Source organism: Bombyx mandarina, chromosome 06, assembly GCF_030267445.1.
Source record: "Bombyx mandarina strain Sakado chromosome 06, ASM3026744v2".
Classification (NCBI taxonomy): domain Eukaryota; kingdom Metazoa; phylum Arthropoda; class Insecta; order Lepidoptera; family Bombycidae; genus Bombyx; species Bombyx mandarina.
The window spans coordinates 10,080,731-10,097,020 of record NC_143213.1 but is presented as its reverse complement, the minus strand read 5'-3'; the positions used below and the strand labels follow the sequence as shown (position 1 = coordinate 10,097,020).

The following is a 16,290-nucleotide window of genomic DNA, read 5'->3' as shown; positions in this document are numbered from 1 at the left end:
ACCGACCTTAAGACATGAGTTCTACATCTGAATTCTATAGTACTAACGCTGTATTCGCTTTTCAAACCAGAACTTTTTACCGCTCCGGCAAAAAGAGGTGGTGGTATCTACCCCTGCGGGTTCATAAGACGCCCTACCAAGAAAATCTACTTGGACCAATACTTTTGGGGCTGCGTCTTTATTTCTTTCACATTAGCAGTATATTTTTTATAGATTTCTAGGTATCTTTTTTAAGTAAGACCAATTAAATCGAGGCAATTATTCTACCTACTCGGGTGGGATTTTTGTATTCGAAACAGTCGCGAATCATATAGAACTGAATGTGAATCGTCCGTCGCGATAATGGACGCCATTTGATCGCCGAGCTGTCGCGTCGAAATTGAATTTTATACTTAACGTAAATCTGCTTCGAATGCCGAACGATCAATCACTTGCGGCTTCGGTTTATATCTCCGGTTCGCGATAGCTCGTCGCGAATTCCATTTTTAATTCCATTTTTTTTTGCATGATTTATTAATGGATGACCTGAAAATGGCGGAGCGTGCCGTGTTGTATTTCCGAAGCTCGGGAGCTCAGCGAGGATCGAAAATAAATGTAGAATCTATATTTTAATTCAATTTAGATAGCGTTGTTATAGATCGATCAGTTGATGATGCTAATTGATTTTTAAGGGATTTTATGACCTGGTAACTAAGACATTTAAGTCATGTCTTATTTTAATTTATATTCTTATTTTTATGAAAAATGATAATATTATAGAGTGAAATGAAATGAAATGAAGATGATTAATTTGAGACATTAATCAACTGGGATAAAATGAAATGAAATGATATGGGATGAAATATAATCTCAGAAAAATGATGGCCATTTACTGAAATTTTTTCAGTGGGCTTTTTGAAGGATCCTGAGATGCTACGTCCAGCGATTTTGTTTCATTTTTCCACATTTGTGCACTTACACACATATTAAACAGTTAGTAAACCACCATTATTACACATTTAAACCTGAAGAAACACTAAATAGACAAAATAAAACAAATCACACAACTTCACTTCTCGCGTTCCCGCCAAAAAGTTCTGATGCTAATTGAAAGTTAGACGTCATCCAATAATAGTACAGTTATAGGATAAATTGGAGTTTTGATTAGCACAAGAAAGTTATCTTCAATATTAGACATCGGAAGACATCGAATTGAAAAAAAAAAAACAATGGAAAAATATATTTCTATTCTTTATTGTTCATTTGGTATTATTGTATTATTTTGTGTCACACGTTTTTTATCGGATTGAGCTAAAGTTTTGCACAAAAATCGTTGCCACTAAGTTGGACATTTTTATTTGTAGGTTAGTGACGTTTATAAAAATGATCAAGGGTATCCTCCAACTTAATAATAGTTTAAGTAGTGTAATTGTTTAATGTATACTAGATGATGATACTAGATGACTTTTTTTTTATAACGCCATCTTGTTGTGTCTTTAGAGCAGTAAAAATAGTATTATTATTCGCCAATAGATGTCGGGGAGAGTCATAAAGTTAATTATCGATAAAGTTGATTATTGAAAACACGAATAAAACAACATTTTCTGAAAATAAATCGTAGCTAGATCGATTTATCGCTCCCGAAATCCCCTTTATACTAAATTTTATGAAAATCGTTGGAGCCGTTTCCGAGATTCAGATTATATATATAACAAGAATTGCTCGTTAAAAGGTATAAGATTGTGAATAAAATTATTTCCTTACATTAAAAGTTAGATTAGTTTTCGTTATCGTGTTGTTTTATCGTATAGTCGTAAGGAACATTGTGTACAAATTCAGCACTTTGTCTTGCTTAGTCGTGCGCATATGGCATATGTTGCAAACCAGATTTTGTTTTATATATCTTTTTAGCTTGTGATGTTTTTTTTTTTTTTTTTTTTTTTATGGTTGAAAGATTACTGGTGGCCCGGAGGCCTTTCCAGTTTCACCAGGACACGTGGGCGAGCAAAGGCGTATTGTGTGCCTAATATATAAATTAATAAAAAGGTTTTTTTTGTTTAGGCAGTACATAGTAATATAAGGGTAGAATATGTAAGTATGTGTATATGTGTATGTATGTGTATATGTAGATGTGTATTTCTAGCGACAGTCACAGATAGGGTTGCCACCCGTACTTCATAATAAAGTATTGTACGTTATTTTAGGTAATTGTACTCTATACTTTGCGTGAACAATAAAGAACACGAAAATACTTTATTTGGCATGATTTGGTTTCTTTGGGATTTTTAAAAGTTTTGTCATATGTGTTTGTATTCGTTAAGCAAAATACATCGATTGCTCAATCGATGTTGCCACTCGCCGACGCTACATCACCTAAGCACTTATTTTTATAACAAATATTTCTGACCGCAACTTAAGCTCAAATGTCAACAATGTCACCGTCATTAATTGTCACAATGTCTTATTTAATTTGTTCCGTGGTAATAAAAAATATGTATTTAAACATAATAATAATGAATAATAAATTGTACTTTATTTTAATACTATGTACTTCTTTTTCCTACCTATAATAAACAATGTACTACATCTGCAAAAAAAAAAAAATGGTGGCAACCCTGGTCACAGCTTAGCGCGGCCAGACTGTACTAATACTAAATATAGGAGAGGATTTTGCTAAGCTAAGCATCGAAACATAAGCAATTAAAACTTAAAAAGCAAAACAATGTTTGGAACTTAAAGTAAAAAATAAACGCGATGAGCTGAAACTTTGTGCAATAATAGCGTATTCGAAATTTCGCTCTAAAATACACGAAAACAGAATAACAAAGTACCTACTCAAAAACTAATTAGAACCGCGAGAGCCTAGCCGTCACAGCCGTAATAAACGTTCTGATGTAGGTTCTAAGAGCTTTTACGAAAACAATTTTACATTTGAAAAGAATTTCATCTATTTACACGTTTCTATTGAAGACGTCTGCTACAGAAGCACGAATCTCATTTCGAATTATATCGTTACTTATTCACGAAAACGCCTTGAGTATTGTTCACGTTTTGTATCCGAAAAGCCACAGCTGCCTTTGTATTAAATATTTCAATTTCATGCGTGTATATCAATGCCTTTGTTATTTGGCCACGTGCCTACATTATGAGATCCTTTTATTAGTAATTTTGAAACATACAGATTAAAATTCGAATATTATACATATACAGGGTTTCCCAGAAAGAATGGATAATTCTGAAACACCTCATAGTAGAGCTATTGGGGGCTCAAAATAAAAAATGTACTAACATTCGAAGACTTTTTTTTTGACCGTACTATTTGCAGATTGAGAATTTGCGTAATTACTGCTCGTAGAACGTCTTTTGAGTCTGCACGGCTAGGTACCACCACCCTGCCTACTTCTGCCGTAAAGCAGCTATGCGTTTCGGCTTGAAGGGTGGGGCAGCCGTTGTATTGTAAAAACCGACTCAGAACTCATATCTCAAGATATGTTACGTTGTAGATGTCTATGGGCTCCGGTAACCATTTAACACCAGGTGAGTCGTGAGATCGTCTATCGAAGCGATAAAAAAATTTGACTGACGACAAATGTTAGTCCGACGTGAAAAATTATGTACAATAAAATTTTCCAAATAGTAAATTTATAGTGAGTTCCAAACGAGAGATTCATAAAATTTGAAGTACAACTAATATTTTATTGTAGTGCTTGTATTCGCAAGAAAGTAAATTACACCAAATAACTTCTCAGACTCTGAAAAGTCTAACAAGAATTTCGAAATTTCTTTTACACGAGACTAGTTTAATGGTCCATGTAAAGTTCTTCAAATCGATCAGCATGTAAATCCCGTTTCTTTTCCCTGTCGCTAAGTCCCGGTGAAGCTTAATTGACTGAAAATGAAGACCTAACTTCGTCGATTTCATAATAAAAACTCCTTAACGTACTTTCCATGAATAGTAGGACAGCGCTGTCTGTATGTTTAACTGAAAAACTTATCAAACTCAAAGTAGTTTGGTTTCGTCTGATCAGATTTAAGGAATTTTGCTTGTTTGGCTTTGAAGATGGCATTGATTTGCTTTGTTATTCAACAACAGTTTTATTATACCTTCATATACTATAGTGTAAATCTTATATGAAGTTGGTAAGAAAATGTTAACTATGAATGTGGAAGGATATAGAGGAAGAGGTAGACCTAAGAAGAAATGGATGGATTACGTGAAAGACGATATGGGTAAGAGGGGAGTGAGCGAAGAAATGGTATATGATAGAAGAGTATGGAAGGAAAAAACATGTTGCGCCGACCCCAGGTAACTGGGAGAAGGGCAGGATAATGATGAAGATGATGATAGGCAGATAAAAAAACCCTGGAATGCTATCTCAGTAATACTAACGTAATTATATTCACAGGCGAATTCCACGATAAAGGAACAATATTTTATCAAAAATTTATAAACTTGCAAAATTCGTTGTTGAAATCGTTGTGGCCTAAAGCATAGAGAGACGCCCGGTGTACTCGTGTGACTATGCTGGTGTTTATATCACAATGTACAGATACCAAATTTTGCATTGAAATTATTACTGAAATAAAAAATCTAATCGATAAAAATTCTAATACAATTTGCGTAATTATCCCTGTTCTTCTTAGATCGGGGGTCTAATCTCCTAAGGGGTTTCCGCATCTAAAGGCGTATGCGGGATATGTGAGACTCCGTGACCAAAGATGGTTAAGGCCGGATCACTCTTAAATAGTTTCTGATAAAAAAACAAGAAAAAGGCGACGGAGAACAGAGGAGAAATAGAGATCAAGAGTGAGATGGTGCGGGAATTTATCGCTGTTTTTTTTTTTTTTTTTTTTTTTTTTCTTTTTATTGATGCACAAAACAAATTACAACCAAAGAAATTATAAGTTTAAATGTTTAACATAACAATCTGGATTGCAATTCAAAACAGGTGCATACAGAAAATTTTTTTTTACAACTGAACAGATGCCTAAATACGATGTATACATACTCACATACGCTCACACTCACACACACACACACACACACACACACACACACACACACAGCCACATGCACACACACTCACCACACACATATGTAAGTTACTATCTGATTAAATTAGATCTAATGTATTATTAACTGGACAATATTAATTATTTGAGAATATGTTTAACTAATTTACAATATTTATAAAAATTACTCTCAAATATATCAAGATCAGTGTTGTCACTTGCCAACTCATTATAATGTCGTGCCATTCTAACAATGGGATTAAAGTATGAGATGTTATTTTTGTGAACTTCAAGTGCAAAAAGATTAGTGCAATGTAATCTACGCGCAGTATATCTGGTATTAAAAGATATTTGCGAAATTAAATCACTTGAATTTATTATATAATGTATGATTTTGTACAAATAGACTAAGTCAAAGTATTTACGACGAAGAGATAAAGATTCAATTTTGAATTGGGTTAGTCTATATTCATAATTAAGATTATTTCGACCTGGTTTCAAACGGTAAGCTAATATCCTAAGACATTTTTTCTGCACTCTTTCAATATCATCTATATGAACTTTATAATACGGAGACCATATTGGTGTAGCATATTCCAAGAGACTTCTCACAAGTGAAAAAAATAAGTATAATACCGAATGAGGATTCTTGAAGTCTTTGCTTGATCTGAGAACGAAACCTAAAAGTTGATTAGCTTTAGAAGTTATATATTGATAATGTGAACGGAATGAAAGTTTCTCATCAAAGATAATACCTAAATCTTTAGCGATAACGGACCTATTTAAGACACTATTGTTCAAAAAGTAATTATTAATGATTCTATTTCGTTTATTTGTAAATGAAATAACAAAACATTTGCTACTATTTAAAAACATATGATTAGAATTACACCATTTAACTAATGTATCTAAGTCTTGCTGCAAAAGGGAGCAGTCAGCTGGACTTGAAATATTGTGAAATATTTTTAAGTCATCCGCATATAATAAATGATTACAAACTAAATATTCAGTTAAGTCGTTTACAAATATATTAAAAAGCAAGGGTCCGAGATTAGAGCCCTGCGGTACGCCCGATGTTACTGTGACAGGTGACGAGAGAAAGCCCTTCAAGGCCACCAACTGACTTCTCTTGTTGAGGTAAGAAGAGATCCAACGAAATAAGTTACCGTGTATGCCGTACGAGACTAGTTTATGAAGTAGAATACGATGATTGACTTTATCGAAAGCCTTGGAAAAGTCTGTATAGACAGAATCAGTCTGGCCTCCAGCAGCAAAAGATTTACAAAGAAAATCCTTATATACTAATAAATTGCTTATAGTAGACTTGTTTTTTAAGAACCCGTGCTGCTTTTCAGAGATTAGAGGTTTAAAATGATTATAAAGATACATGTAAACTAAAGATTCAAAAATTTTGGCAAAACATGATAATATGCTTATTGGTCTATAATTCTCACATCTCGATTTATCACCACTTTTATGAATGGGTATGATATATGCGGTTTTCCATAGATTAGGGAAAACACCACTAGCAAGGGATTTGTTAAAAAGTTTACATAAAGGAGAAACTAACTCATTTCTACAACTCCTAATAAAGTAGGGGGGTATTCGATCAGGTCCAGCACCCTTACTAATATTAAGTAGCTTAAGTTTGAGAAAAACCTCGCCCTCATCAAGTACAATAGAAGATAATGTATTACTTATGCGATCCCTAAAGTACATGTGCTCATCGAAAGTATAAGAAAAGTTGGCAGTTGTGTCTTTCTCATAAACAGAGCTAAAATATTGTGAGAAAAGCTCACTTATTCTCAATCCGCTAGTTGCAATCGTTTCACCGAACTTCATGGCCTGTGGAAGAGATGTGTTAGATCCATGGACTCTTCTATTGTTAACGTAACTCCAAAAGATTTTAATATTTTTATTAAGTGAGTTTTCAATAGAAGATACATAGTTATTGTAACAATCAACAGCCAATTTCTTACATCTTTTCCTGAGAAGTGAGAATACGTCATAATCGCGTGGATTTTTAAATTTTTTAAATAATTTGTGATACTTATTTTTCTCTTCATTGCACTTGATTAAAGACTTGTTATACCAGATTGGATATCTATGGTGTTTAACATTAGTAACCGGGGTATATTTATTGATTATGCCAAACAATGTACTGTAAAAGATTTCACAACATACATTAACATCATCGTGATTTAGAATTTGAGACCAGTCTGTTAAATTTAATTCATACTTAACTTTATTTAAGTCGCACTTGAAGAAATTTAAACTTTTGCGGGGATTTTGTTTTAGAGATTTAGATAAGCTATACTGAGGAATATTTATCAATATTGAGGGGTGATATCTGTCTAGTAGACTTAATGGGGTTGGCCGGTTAAAGCTTTTCTCAGATGTCGCCAGCGTAGCTTGTTCCCTTGACACAGAGAGCCGCCATTTTGTGTGTTTTGCGTTCGTGATATTTCGGCATTTTGTGACTTTGATACGGTTCTTATTACTTTCTAAGTAGTGCTAAACAGTTTTACAACATGTATTCCAACTGGATAGTTAAAGAATTAAAGGAGGAGTTGAGAAAACGTGTTACATCTTTACGAAGAAAAAAAGTGGATTTTGTCGAAAGGTACAATGTTGATGTTTTATTTTAACTTAGAAAACTTCTCTCAAACTGTTTCCGGTAGCTATTATAATAATAATATTAAATTGTGTACCTTAGGAACTTTATTCCTTGTAGCATGTGCAAAAATAATTGCTCATATTACACACATTACCTACCAACTAATGTATTATTTTACTTTTTTCAGATTAGAGCTACATGACCAAAATTTTAATTTTGAAACAAAATGAAAAAAATGCTCTAGCAAAATATGCTAATATATATGATTTGCTAGTGGAGCCATGTGGCATTTTCAATAGCCAAGAGCGCCCATATCTTGCTGCATCTCCTGATGGTGTGTTGGGCGAAGAAGCTATAATTGAAGTGAAATGTCCATACGCTAGCAGAAAACATGAAATAAATATATCAACGGTGCCTTACTTAGAACAATGTAACGGGATATTGTCTCTAAAAAAACCTGCCCATATTATTATCAAATCCAAGGACAGTTATACTGCTCAGGCAAAACATACTGCAACTTGGTCATTTACACCTACAAGGACATCAAAGTGATTTATGTTGAAAAAGACAATAATTTTATAAATAATATATTAAATAAATTAGATATCTTTTATGAAAATATTTTCAAAGAAGCATTGTATGAAAAATATCTGTATTATAACTATACACACTTGTCGAAATAAAAAATCAGGAATATTTTTAATTATTTTTATTGACAATTCCTTCTCTAAAATTACATAAGTAACTTCTCTACTTTTTGTTTCTTCAGAAACTGGTTTCATATTCCATGAAAATATAGATGGTACAGCACCTTTCTTCAGATATTTATGTTAATGTTTGACACCTGCAACACAAAGAATAACATTTAAATATACTATCACAAGGAAACATGACCATAGTTTCAAAATATTTGTTATTGCAATGGATGCAGCGATTTAGATAGAACTTTCAATAGTAACAGCTGATAATGAACAACAGCTCATGAGGAATGTGTTTCCTCCAGTCTGATTTTGTGTTTGTTAAAAGGTTCCTTACAGCATAAATCTACTTGCAAAATATGTTAGCAACTAATAGTGTGCCTAACTAATTATTATTGGATTTTTTTAATAAGAGAACAATGATGTTTGCTACACCTAGTCATGCATTATATATATTTGACAGAAAGAAGCATACCTGTGTATTTACTAATGTTTTCATAGTCAGATTTCACAAAGTGTTTACGACATAACCTCGAACTTTTTGTGTGAATACTTTTTTCGCGTCAAATGGCCTTTAACCACAGTCTTCCAATTTTCTTGTCCTTCGGGAATTGATGTACTCCAATTTCTGAGCATATTGGTACAAAACAACGCGTCATTGTGCTTAAAATAATTTTTAATCAAAAATTCCAATACAAATATTGAATGTTATGGGAACAATGCACACCAGCGCCACTTTGACAGTTGCCAACCCCATTCGGTTGTTTCATTAACAGTAACAGTCTCCAAATTAGAAAGCACGAGATCAAGAATACGCTTATTTGTGTTTAAAATCATATTAGCTTGCTTAAGACCACAAGTAGTTACGAGTTCTATTAAACTATCAGACTTTTTATTTGGAATATGTGTTAAAGTAGTTCGATAGAAATATGAAGAAGTTAATGATGGCCATTGTATGTTAGGAGTATTAAAATCTCCAACTAATAAAAAGTAATCATCAGGAACTTCGTTTAAAATAATGTTTTGGCAGTGTGAATAAAAATAATCTATATCACTATAATTCATGTCAGGAGGCAAGTAACAAACACAGATATTAATATTAGGAACACAATTTTTTTCGTGCATAACGGTAATCCAAATATCTTCAAAACGGCTATCCCAACGTGTCTGACGAATAACTTTAAATCGTTTATGAATAGCAATTAGCACTCCACCACCTTCCTGTTTTTTAGAGTGAGTTTCAGCACGATCTCGTCTATAAACATTATAGCGATCATCTATTATTTCACCATCAAAAACACTGTTATTTAAATTCGTTTCCGTAAGGCAAACAATATCAAAATTTGAGTTTAGTGCATTTATATAAAACTGACTTAATTTACTACGTATCCCATTAACATTTTGATAATATACACTAACCATAATTATTATATAACAAGGGAAAACGAAATATATGTCTAGTATTTATTATTTTAACTTAAGATAACTTATTTAACGAGTCTATATTCTTTACATGGAAAGCCGGGGATTGTTCATCCTTACGAATATAAATTTGGCCAAAGCGAACCCAAACATACTTCTATTTATTCTCGAAACAAAATTTTCTGGCCAAGCTGTGCAATTCTTTCGCATCTGGCGATAGATGTTCACATAAATAAATCCTACGGCGCTCACCATTTATACCCAGATGAGTAGTACTCAATTTTTCATTGGGGGAAGATTTATTAAACCGCGTAGCAGCTGAGAGTAGTTGATCGCGAAGTCGCGGCGAAGACAGCGTTACCAAGATATTTCGTGGCCGAACCGAGCTAGTATTCATCTTGGCTACTCTGCGGCAGGCGCGAATGTCATTATCGGAAATAACAACTTGTAGACATTCACACAGTCTCTTAAACAAATCCAAAACATTTTCGTTTCTACTCTCAGGTATTTCATGAATTTCAATATTTAAATCTCTTGAAATTTTTTCTATTGTAGCTGTGCGACTCTGCAGCTTGGAAACGTCAGTTTGAGTTTTAAGAAGTGCTGCTTCCAGAAACTTAATACGCTTTTCTTTGTCTTCTATAGCCAATTTAAAGTCCCTTTGCTCAGCAGTAATGAAGTCAGTAGTGGCCGTTAATTCGTTTTTAAAATGCTGCAACGCATGGTCTACTTCGACAGCTACTATATCTTCAATATCCTTTTTTAGGGCTGAACGCAGGTTTGAGACAAAAGCTGAATTTAAAGATAATTTGGAATCGAAAAGCTTACTAATGCTTTCCATTGTAACGGGTTCAGTCTTTAAGCTCGTAATGCTATGAATAAAACTGTCAGATTGTTGGGGTGTCTCATTAGAAACAATGCTAAAAGAAGCATTCATGGTTTCATCCAGCGAACAATCTTGCACAAGGGAAGGCCGGCAGGGAGTATTGTCTTTATTTATGATCTTACGTCGAGTTACATTCAGGCAGTATGGGCAACGCAGTGAAGCGAGTTGCGCGGGATTCAGATTCTTGGCAGATTCCACAGTAATATTCAAGCATTTATAGCAATACTCGGAAGAACAATTGTTGCATTTCAAACAATTAGACTCTATTAGTACCATAAGACATCCGTGGCACTGCATAATCAATGTTTTATCTTTATCTATACAAAGTCGGTAGTAGTAAAAAAAAACAGGTATGACGCATAAGCGAGTATTCATATGAATGCACTACAAAGCAGGTACAGATTGAAAAGTTCAAAGCGCAAGCGCATCGCTCGCTTGGCGCAACAGGTAAGACCGGAGGTTGCCCACCGAGGGACGATGGTTCGAATCCGTCCTCAAGCCCACTTGTTTTTCAAACAATAAATATTTCGTTTAAGCAAAGCAATTTATCACTCACAAACTGACCGCACTCTCACACTTCAAGCAAAATCGAAAGAGACGTCCGACACAATCCAAAATGGACGCCGCTCCAAATGTAGATTAACCAAAGATGAAACGAGAGGCACCGATCTTCGCAAATTAGTCCAATTAAATTTGAGTAAAATACACAAAGATTTCAAACTATAAAAAAAATTATTATAATCGGTACTACACGTCTGTTCAGTTCGACGTCTCGACGAGAAAAAAAAAAAAAGCTGTTAACGAAACCCAAGCCTTATATACATTGGATACTACAATGCCAATAATAAAAATTATAGGCTGAATAAAATCAATCTAATATTATTCGTAAGTAAAATAATCAATAGAATTAGTCGCACTTGTAAATATAAACAAAATAATGTTATATTATTTTCACAACCTTTAAATATAAACTTTGGCTGGGGTCACATCAAAAATTAAGAGTCGCCAATCAAAATGACGCTAAAGCAAACACCAGATACAGTTTCGTACGAACCACAACAAGTTTGCATTAAAACGAAAAGTTTCCTCGCAAATTGTGAACAACAAGCGTAGCGACAGGAAACACAAAAGAATTTAATATCCACAGTGTACGGAACGCTTGTAGCAATTTGTTTTCTTCCTGCGGCCATTCTTTTTGGGGTTCCACATATTTAGCGAGCTTCTGTACCTCATTTGCCTTGCTAAAGATCATTCGCACCCTTTTTGGCTGTTGTTTAAAATTTTGTTTAACCCACAGTACTCGTGATTCGAGGATCATGTTTATGCCCACAAACATTTGCATTTGCAGTTCGTGAAAGTGAATACTTTAAATTTATCATAGGGTGTCTCATGAAGTATCAGCTGATGGTGACTTTAATGCTATGTTTGATATTTTTTTGTAATCTTAAAAATATTGTCAGGCAGATGAGTTTTTATAGGTATTTTGGGCATCCTTGCCTTGAATTATTCGTGCGTTACGGTTTGAGGAAGCTGTTATAAATATTTTTACTGGTGGTAGGACCTCTTGTGAGTCCGCGCGGGTAGGTACCACCACCCTGCCTATTTCTGGCGTGAAGCAGTAATGCGTTTCGGTTTGAAGGGTGAGGCAGCCGTTGTAACTATACTGAGATCTTAGAACTTATATCTCAAGGTGGGTGGCGCATTTACGTTGTAGATGTCCATGGGCTCCAGTAACCACTTTACACCTGGTGGGCTGTGAACTCGTCCACCCATCTAAGCAATAAAAAAAAAAGTTATATGAAGGATAAAATGTTGTTTTGATAAATATTTAAAAGATGTAAGGTAGATGCAGTAACGCTAAAATATAAAAAAGGCGGTACGTGGACTCAGTCGGGTCAGTCAGAACGACATTGTCGATTTACCTTGTCATTGTGAAAATTATTTGTTGAGAGTTTTAATAATTGTTATTCATAAGGCTTTATTGATTTTTATTGCAATAAAATGAGCTCCACCAAATACGAATGATGACGGAACTACCGTTCAGGCATTCCTGGTTACGTCGAATTATACAATTGAGACTTAATTAGGCGGCATTTAGATAATAGTGCATATAATCTATATTTATACCGACTATTGAGCATCAGAAGACTTTTTGGCGGGAGCGCGAGGAGTGAAGTTGTGAGATTTGTTTTATTTTGTCTATTTAGTGTTTCTTCAGGTTTAAATGTGTAATAACGGTGGTTTATTAGCTGTTTAGTATCTGTGAAAGTGCACAAATGTGGGAAAATGAAATAAAGCCGCTGAACATAACTTCGCGGGATCCTCCAAAAAGTCCACTGAAAAAGTCTCAGTAAATGACCACCATTTGCTAAGATTATATTTCATCCCATATCATCTCATGTCATTTCATGTCATTTCATGCCATGTTTCATATTAATCAACTTCATTTCATTTCATAATATCTTTTTTGACATAAAAAAAAAGTTCATTCAAATTATAATAATACTTGACTTAAAGGTCTTAGTTACCAGGTCATAAAATCACTAAAAAAATTAGCATCAGAAGAGTCGCAGGTTCACGCTTTGATTTTTATTCCTCAAAAGCGACTATAAGCTTTTGCTACAAATAATATGTCAAATAAGAGAGTCTATGAACTATTTTGTACATGCCACTACATGACGTCACAGTTAGTCAAAGTCAACGCTATTCATTGATTTCGGCTCAGCTAGCGAGGTGCGCGTGTAATAGCTTTGAATATGATTCAAAGAGGACGCATCATCTGAATCACTGACGATTACATTCCCCGTAGGATAAGATATATATCTACGGACTCCGGATAATATGTAGGGATGTGAAGTTAATGCTAAAAACGTACTGATTGGTTTCTTCGACAAGTAAAAGAAGTTATGTTTCTCATTTAAGGATGTAGAAATCGAGAGTTAAACCTAAAAATTACCTTGTTAATGTATGTCTTGAGACGTGACCCACACGCGGAGTCCGCGGCGCACGAATTAAGTACTTTACATTTTTGAGCTTATCCGAAGAGTGTGCTGATGCGCATCCGACGTATCCTCATACAAAAAGGGCCTAAGTATTCTTAAATATCACTACTTTAAAATAATTGAAGTTATTTATAGTTAAATCTTGGGAAATCTGTTAGTAGGGTGTCCATTGGTGGTAAGACGTCTTGTAAGATCGCACGGGTACATTTTCCCCCTGTTCATTACTGTAGTCTGTCATTAACGTCTTCAATAGATATAAATAAATAAAAATCAAAATAGTACTTTTTTATATTCGAATTTCGTTCATTTAGCGTAAGCTAGTGAATGAAAACGCTTCGAAACCTTTCATACCTTACCGTATTAAGAATAAATATGACTGAATAATGATTTTTTTTTTCTAGCAAAGATTAACGTCAAACGATTTCCGTAGACCATAACGTGCTACGTTCAAAAGATCCACGCCTTTCATAGTACGGATGAAGGTGGGGTCGAAGCGAAAACGCGCTGTCTCTTTATCGCTTAAATGCATGTAATTTTGGGGAAGGTAACGACATCGTTTGTATCGAATACGCTGTATAATGTGCGCTTTGAGTTTAGTACCGTTTTATTGCTGCCTCAAAAATCGTGCTGGATTTGAAACTTTGAATCGAAGTTTTTAAACGTCGCCGAACAATCTACGAAATGGGGCTTAATGATTTTATATTCTTTAATTATATTTAAGACGAGATATAGATAGGTGGTTTTTTTTAAATAAATTAATTATATTTTTTACCGTCAAATTTCTTTGATGAAAATGTGACTATTTTTTTATTTTTTTATTGCTTTGATGGGTAGACGAGCTCACAGTCCACCTGGTGTTAAGTGGTTACTGGAGCCCATAGACATCTACAACGTAAATGCGCCACCCACCTTGAGATATAAGTTCTTAGGTCTCAGTATAGTTACAACGGCTACCCCACCCTTCAACCCGAAACGCATTACTGCTTCACGGCAGAATTAGGCGGGGTGGTGGTACCTACCCGTGCGGACTCACAAGAGGTCCTACCACCAGTAATATTGGACGAAGCTTCCCATTTGACATTTGTCACCATTAGACTTCGAATAGAAAATCGAAAATTCTTATTTTGAATTTTTTTATATTTATCAAAGGAAATTACGCTCTTTTTTAATAGCAATACCTCATTGTGAACAAGGATGGTTATAGACACTTTTTTAGCGTAAAGCTAAATTATTACAATGAAATTTGGGCCTTAAGAGGGTGGCGAAGGCATTCAGTAGATCGCCTTTTTGTAATGTTTATTCTCTGATTATGAAATAAACATCATAATTCCATTTACAAATTTCATGAATCATTCATTACCAATACAAAGAGAGCGGTTTTATGTTTCATTTTATATAGCCTGAAATTTAATTCATAATGATAATTTCGACAATATGGCGGCGAGGGAGCGAAGTTATTATATTTGCCCGATGTTTGATTATGGTTAACTGTAAATAGCTTAAATAAGCGCCAAGTGATTTTTGGAACGTGTTTTGCGAACAGTGATTCCAATGTTAATTGATATTCAATATATCTCGTAAAGTCAACGTTTTCATTTAATTGCAAATTGTTGACACAACGTTTAACTTTGCTTTTGGCGCGGCGAAGAATTGAGCGAAGTCAGCAAACTGAGCGCAAAGCTCGCTACGTTCTATAAAGCAATTTTGATATTCGGAGTGTATTTTATCGACAATTTACTGGTGGTAGGACCTCTTGTGAGTCCGCACGGGTAGGTACCACCACCTCGCCTATTTCTGCCATGAAGCAGTAATGCGTTTCGGTTTGAAGGGTAGGGCAGCCGTTGTAACTACATACACGGAGACCTTAGAACTTATATCTTTCTTTTTATTGCCCTTGTGGGCAGACGAGCATACAGCCCACCTGATGGTGAGTGGTTACCGTCGCCCATGGACTTCAGCAATGCTAGGGGCAGAGCCAAGCCGCTGCCTACCGCTACTTATATCTCAAGGTGGGTGGCGCATTTATGTTGTGGATGTCTATGGGCTCCAGTAACCACTTAACACCAGGTGGATTGTGAGCTCGTGCACCCAACTAAGCAATTAAAAAAATGTTATTGTATTAATGTGAGCTATTATTAAAATTAATTAATTAAATTTGTAATTATGTAGTTAAACACATAAACTGGACGTTCATATTGCTGTGGAAGGATAATATAATTTCATTTATGTAAAACAGATAGAGCGTTTACGAAATTCAACAAACAATTCGGTTTTTTTTCTGCAGCAAATAATTTATTGCGTTTCCATAATTTAAATATATCGTGGCGGCACACGTCACAACTATAAAGAATTTTCATATTTCCGTGCCGGTTTTTCGTGCGTATAATTTTCTTTGAATGTTTCATTCGTGAATGTGGAATTATTTGATTAATCTTTTGTAACGGAAAACATTAATAACATTCGAGGATCTCATAAAGTTATTTATTTTAAAAAAATAACTTCGATTTTTTAATAGTTCCCGGTCCAGTTAACGTCTAGCGGTAGATAAGACTATTATTGCACCGCTTGTAAAAAACATTTAAGTAATACTACAGAATTTATACGAATGTTACAATGCTCTTATCGTCATATCTCATCTTCTATCGTCAATATTGATTTATGAGCTCATTTTAT

At 34.5% G+C, this 16,290-nt stretch overlaps 2 long non-coding RNA genes and 1 pseudogene across 3 annotated transcripts in view; 2 read left to right on the top strand and 1 right to left on the bottom strand.

Moving 5' to 3' along the window:
• Positions 1-16,290, top strand: part of LOC149502829 (uncharacterized) — a 510,125-nt gene that overhangs the window by 380,238 nt on the left and 113,597 nt on the right. The window lies entirely within an intron of this gene.
• Positions 7,580-8,312, top strand: LOC149502832 (uncharacterized). The gene is made up of 2 exons (XR_016323259.1): positions 7,580-7,615; positions 7,797-8,312. It is a non-coding gene; the product is annotated as an uncharacterized LOC149502832 (long non-coding RNA).
• On the bottom strand, positions 8,304-11,195 carry LOC149502831 (uncharacterized; annotated as a pseudogene). The gene is made up of 2 exons (XR_016323258.1): positions 8,783-11,195; positions 8,304-8,453 (listed from the first exon to the last, which is right to left on the bottom strand). The product of XR_016323258.1 is annotated as an uncharacterized LOC149502831 (transcript).